Genomic DNA, 6,066 nt, shown 5'->3' on the forward strand with positions numbered 1-6,066 from the left:
GCGCCACAAGCACAATAAGAATGCCTAGGTGTGCCACAAAGTTTTCCATTTACTCATTAGTCACTTCACCACCAGTTGAAAAGGCTGTATCCCTGCCCTCATCAAGTGAACACTAACTTCACCCCTTCAGAATAGGTAAATATATTAGGATTCCTTTAATTAATTTTACATCTCTATGAAATTATATAAATATCATTCTTTATTGAGATTTATAAAAACTAATATCTGTATTTGAGATTTTCTTTTCTAGCAACGCAACCAGTAACCGCAAGACGGCTGCCGCCAAGTACTGGCTGATAATTAACTCTGCCTGCTGGAGCTGTTCTCTGAAATCACACTCCCAGAACAGAAGTTCCCAAAAGCTTGCTTACATCAATCTATTGTTGAATTGTATCGACCTGCCCTTAATCAAACCCTGAATAGAATCTTTGATCTCTATTGTTAAAACTTTATGAATTGATCATTAGAACACGTAGCCCCTCTCCCATTTACTTGCATGTATCCCATTTTCAATAAAAAGGCACGATGATTCCTAGCAGTTGTCACTCCTCAGAGAGCTATCTTAGAGGAGTGTCCGGCTTAGGACGCGCATGAAAAAGCACGAGGCCTTTGTCTTTCTTTTCTTCCAGCGTCGTCGCCTCCCGTGGAACCAACCCACCCCCACTGAGGCTGGTCCCCGGCACAATCCCTTGTCCTCTGTTCTCCTCGTGGGACTTTGGGCACTCACACACATGTGCCTAGCACAATTTTCAAGCCACCAGGTCTGATACTTGAACCATGGTGATCCATGTGGGAATCCACAGCCTTAATTACCACACTACCTATTGGCCCCTTAAAGAGTATTCTCTTTCTCTCTTGCTTTCTCTCTCTCTCTTTTTTTAGAGGTTAATTCTTTTTTTTTTTAACTATATTTATTTATTTATTTGTATTTGACCAGAGAGGGACAGAGTGAGGGAGAAAGGGAAAGTGAGAAAGCAAGCCCCCAGGTCCAGGACTTGAACCGTAGTCAGCCATGTGGGAGTCCAGCACCCTTAACCACTGCGCCACCTGCTGGCCCCTCATTTCTTTTATTAACTCATACATAATTACTTGTCTTCTGGTTTGTTAAAGCAGTTAAGTCAGATAACATTTGCCATAATAATGTCTGTCAAGATGGCTGGCCATAAAAATTCCAGCACCACATTCATCTGAAGGGCACTCCCGATGAAGGGGACTAATTTTGCCATTTTCATCCACCTTATAGTATTTCAGAACAGCCAGCTTAACCTTATTTCTCTTATGCTCGTTCTTCTTGGGAGTTTTATAAGAGTTCTTTCTTTTCTTGGAACCACCATGAAGTCTAAACATGAGATGAAGCATGGACTTTTTCTGGATGTTGTAGTCAAACAGTATGCCTATCTTCCAACTGCTTGCCAGCAAAGACTGGTCTTCGCCAATCAGGAGGAATTCTTTCCTTATCCTGGATTTTGGCTTTTGCCTTTTCTATTGTATAAGACGGTTCAACCTCCAGGGTGAATGGTCTCCCCCATAAGGGTTTTTATGAAATCTGCATCTTGGTACTCTCCCACTATAGATGGCAGATTGGAAAGAAGAGTATTTGCTGGGACTCACTCAGCAGAACACATTTTTCTGAGTAGGGGGCCTGTGGATTAGAAATAAACATAAACACATAAAGACGAGTATGGAAAAGCAAGGATCAAGTGGGTCCAGCTTCTGATGGAGATAGCCGTGACCACAAACTAGTCCCAGGTTTATTCTTTTAAAGGGCAGAAAATGGGGGAAGAGGAAATGGAATGCAAAGCCAGTTGTTTTAGGATGTTAGTTGGCTGAAGATGTGGAAGACAGCTGGTGCCATGTAGTTTCTCTGATCTTTTGGGGCCCATTCTGATAAACACTGTGGCTTCCTTTAACCCAACTACAGGCAGCTAGCATATTCACATGTTAATTGCTTTCATTGCCCTGCAAATGACAGCTCACAGACCCATGTTTCTGCATGTGTCTAAAGGTCACCATGTTTGTTCAGATTGGCCACTCTCCACAAGTATTCTTTTTTTAAAAATGATTATTTATTTATTTAATTCCATTTGTTATTATCATTTTTTAACCTGACCAGAGAGAGAGAAAAGGAAAGGGAGAAAGCAAGCTGCCAGGTCTGCGGCTCAAACCGCAGTCACCAATGTGGACATGGGAATCCAGTGCCCTTAACCACTATGCCACCTGCCAGCCCCCCTGCAAGTATTCTTGATATTTAAAATACTTCATGATTTTTGTGATAAAATATATTTAGCGCAAAAATTACCATTCTAGGACAGCCACACAGACACAACAGTAAGAACACTGCTTAATACTGAGGTCACATAGCACAGTCCCAGGTTTGCATCCCGAAGTATTCCTGTATACGCTGAGTGCATATGACCTGAGCTGACTAGAACTGGATCATGGCATGGTGTGGGGCACCTGTCTCTCTCTTTTCTCTCTCATGGAAGAAACAAATAAACAAACATGAGGGAGGAAAAGAAAAAATTATAATTTTAATCATGACTAAGACAATAACATTCAATGAAAGAAGTCAGACACAGAGAATGCATACTTTATGATTCCATCTGTATAAAGTACAAAGCAAGCAACAGTTGTAAATGGGGTCATAAGTCAGGATAATGGTTACTCTTGGAAAAAGGAAGGGGACTCTTCATGGGTGCTAGAAATGTGCTTCTTGATCTGGGTGTGTTAGTTACACAGGTGTGTTCAGTTTGTGAAAATTCATCTAGCTGTATATTTCCTGTACGTATACTGCAATAAAAAGTCAAAACATGGACCAGCAGATAGCCTAATGGTTAAGGCAGCTGGATCCCACATGGTCAACTATACAGTTTGAGTCCTGGACCCAGCGGCTTAAAAAACATGTCAGGTGCATATGCATGTATATCCAAAATCCTAATAGGAGAATGAAGGAGAAGGGATTGTGGAGTGGCCATGTCCCCTAGAGGGTGATTTCTCTCTTTTCCTCTTTTTCCCTCTCTTGTAATTGCAATGTGCCCTATGACCAAAAAAAAAAAAAAAAAAAAAAAAAAAGTCAGGGACGTAGTGGGGAACCTTGTTGTTGTCTGGTCACATGGGGAGAGCTACAATCCTGCTGGTTCAGATGAATCAACATAAATGGCCTATACTTCAGTCCTGAACAGGATCTCATGCCTCATAGTCATCTGACAGGCCTGGACAAAATGAGTCCCTGCCATGATTACTAAGGCATGAGACCATGTTCAGGTCTAGAGTATAGTCCATTTATGATGATCCTTCGATGAGAGAGCGAGAGGACCCAACAGGATGCTCATGCTGTTAGCCTCCACTCCCAGCCTTAGCTGCCAGAATCACAGGAATGCACATGAGTGCCCAGCTTGGACAGGGAGCCCTCTAGAAATGAACAGAGGACCTTCTCATGTGGCTCCAGTTGTGGTAACATTGCACCACCATCTGACCCTGATAGTTTTTGTAAGAAAATGGGGAGGGGAGGTATGGCAGGTGGCGTGGTGGTTAAGGGCGCTAGACTCCCACATGGCTGGCTGACCATGCTTTGAGTCCCAGACATGGGAACTTCCTTTCTTATTTATTTTTTCTCTCTTTCTCTTCTTTCTCTGGCCAAATTAAAGTTAATTAATTAAAAAGAAAGAAAGAAAATGGGGGGGGGGATACAAATCCTGATTCTATGCTGGCTCATTGACTATCCCCTGAAAAGCCCAAAATCTTCTTATATAATGTGCAGGTGGGAATTTAAAGACTCTAGGGGACAGGGATATTGTATTAACTCTATCAGATATTCTACCCATGCACTCTGTCCCCTGACAGGTTCCAAAAAAGTCTCCCTTCACTAGGTCACAAGGAATCATATATGTTGCAAGTGATAGCTTTTATAAAGCTCTTCATTCAGTGTTCTTCTGTCTCTGTACCAACTATGTTCGTAAAGATGCTGCAATTGAAATGGGCTCCCTAATCTTGGGATGTAGGGTAGGCTGATCCTAGGTAAAAACAATGTGCCTCCAGTAACAAAATTTTTTTAACTTATTTATTTAATTTTATTTATTCATTCATTTATTTTAATTTGACCAGAGAGAGACAGAGAGAGAGAAAGAGTGAGAAAGTAAGCCACCAGGTCCAGGACTCAAACTGTGGTCTGCCATGTGGGAGTGTCCAGCATCTTACCCACCACGTCACCTGCAGGTCCCATAAAGAGATTAAAAAAAAAAAAAAATAGCAGCATGAGTCAAGATCATCAAATATCTGGAGATGCCTCATCATACACAGACTTTTTAAACTAATTGTGGGTTCCCCAAAATGAAATTGTAGGCAACTGTGACACACACCTACTTTCTTTCTTTGCTTTTCTTTGTAAAGGCTTTCGTCATAGTGCTCCTGCTGGAGAGAAAGAGAGGGAAATTAAGAAACCACCCCCCACCCACCCCCATACCCCCATCCCAGAAGGGATGGCCATACTGCAACCCCATCTCCATTCTCTTCTCAGGATTTTTGGCATGAACTCACAAGCACCCAGAGTGTTTTTGAAACCACCAGGTTTGGGGACTCCAACAGTGCTTTTTGAAACCACCAGGTTTGGGGACTCCAACTCCAACAGTGTTTTGCCACATGGGAGTGCAACACCTTAACCCACAATACTTGCTGACCCCTACTAGGTCCAGGACTCAAACCTCAGTCGACTATGTGGGAGGCCAACAACGGAACCATTATGCCATCTGCTGGTCCCCCTACATGCCTATTTCTACCACCACTCTTACTACCTTCACAGTAGCACCTGGAAGAGATACTGATTTACCAGCCCATGCATGGGGAGCACTCAGAACATGTGGTCAGAACTACCTACAGCAGTGGTGGATTAAAATGACAGACATGGAAGCCAGCAGGTGGTGTGATGGTTAAGGGCACTGGACTCCCACATGGTTGACCACAGTTTGAGACCCGGACCTGGTGGCTTGCTTTCTCACTTCCCCTCTCTCTCACTCTGTCCTTCTCTTGGTAAAATGAAAATCAATAAATAAAATAACACTTAAAAAAAAAAAAAGTGACAGACATATCGACCAGCTCTGATGAAACCAGTCTCCTTTCTCTGGGAAAAAGAAAAAAAAAAAAAAAAAAAAAAATTAAAAAAAAAAAAAGTGACAGACATATCGACCAGCTCTGATGAAACCAGTCTCTTTCAAAGAACTAAAAAATTAAATAATTAACTAGACTAAAAGAAGAACTATGGAAGGTGTAAGTTGTTTAGAAAGAGTTCTTATTGGACAAAGGTAACAGAGGGTCTCGGGGAGATGGAGAAAGAGACAGGATTGGGTAAAAGTCCATTAGCAGAAGTTCTCTGGAAACGTATATTAACAGTGATGTAACGATCTGTTCTTTGCATTAACAAGGTGTGTAGACAGCCCTAAAGGAGTCTGGTGTAAGTTTTTGTTTAAAATTTTTCTTTAAAAAGAAGTTTTTGCCTTAGGGCACATTTGCTTGCCAGGGAGAGAGACAGAAACAATGAGAGGGAAAGCGAGAAATCGCCCCCCAGGGTGATGGCCACAGCACAATCCTTTTTCCTCTATTTTCCTCCCAGGATCTTGGGCATGCATGCACACACACTGGGCATGATTTTCAAGTCACCAGGTCCAGTACTCGAACCACAGTCAGCCATGGGGAAGTCCAGTGACATAACTGCTATGCTATCTGCTGGCCCTCCCCATTTTTTTTTTTTTTTTAAGAATTATTTATTGGGATCAGCAGTTGGCATAATGGCTGTCGCTGGGCTCCCATGTAGTTGACTGTGGTTCGCGTCCTGAACCCAGTGGCTTAAACTCACGTTGGGCGTGTGTGCGTGCTTGCCCAAGATCCAGAGAGAATACAGAAGAAGGGATTGCAGCATGGCCATCCCCTCTGGGGGGGTGATTTCTCGCTCTCTGTCTCTCTGTTTCTCTCTGTCTTTCTGGCGAGCACACACACCCTATAGCAAAAGCCTCTCCAAAAAAATATTAATTTATTTAATTAATTCCATCTTTTCTTTTCTTTTTAAAATTTGAT

General features: G+C 42.4%; 1 long non-coding RNA gene across 1 annotated transcript in view; it reads left to right on the forward strand.

The window, feature by feature from the left end:
• The window catches only part of LOC102488949 (uncharacterized), an 8,475-nt gene extending 8,125 nt beyond the window's left edge, over positions 1-350 (forward strand). The window contains exon 3 of the long non-coding RNA XR_335051.2: positions 237-350. This is a non-coding gene — a long non-coding RNA (uncharacterized LOC102488949). The remainder of the gene's footprint in view (positions 1-236) is intronic.
• The last annotated feature ends 5,716 nt before the right edge of the window (positions 351-6,066 follow it).

This window comes from Tupaia chinensis, unplaced genomic scaffold, assembly GCF_000334495.1.
Source record: "Tupaia chinensis unplaced genomic scaffold, TupChi_1.0 Scaffold000330_1, whole genome shotgun sequence".
NCBI lineage: Eukaryota > Metazoa > Chordata > Mammalia > Scandentia > Tupaiidae > Tupaia > Tupaia belangeri.